The sequence below is a fragment of the Acanthisitta chloris genome, unplaced genomic scaffold (genome assembly GCF_000695815.1).
Source record: "Acanthisitta chloris isolate BGI_N310 unplaced genomic scaffold, ASM69581v1 scaffold13406, whole genome shotgun sequence".
Classification (NCBI taxonomy): domain Eukaryota; kingdom Metazoa; phylum Chordata; class Aves; order Passeriformes; family Acanthisittidae; genus Acanthisitta; species Acanthisitta chloris.
In genome coordinates this window covers 1-279 of record NW_008678779.1, presented here as the reverse complement: position 1 = coordinate 279, position 279 = coordinate 1, and positions in this window count along the sequence as shown.

Here is a 279-nt window from a genome sequence, read left to right as displayed (position 1 = left end):
CAGCCGCAGGCTACAAGCCCAGCACTGACCTGGGAGTCTCCCCTGCGATGAATTGTTCATGCCCAGCACTCCCATCATCCTGAAACTATGCTGCCATGAGAAGGAGCAGCTTGGCTTGGCCAGCCCCCGCCCTAGCAGGGTTTAAATCCCAGCCTGTCGCCCAGAAGCACAACATCCATTGCAGAACGATGCTGGGCCAGTTCACTCTCCTCCTGGCGCTCCTGGCACTGCTCACCCTCGCCCAGCAGCACAGCCCTGGGGACCAGGGCACTGCCCCAG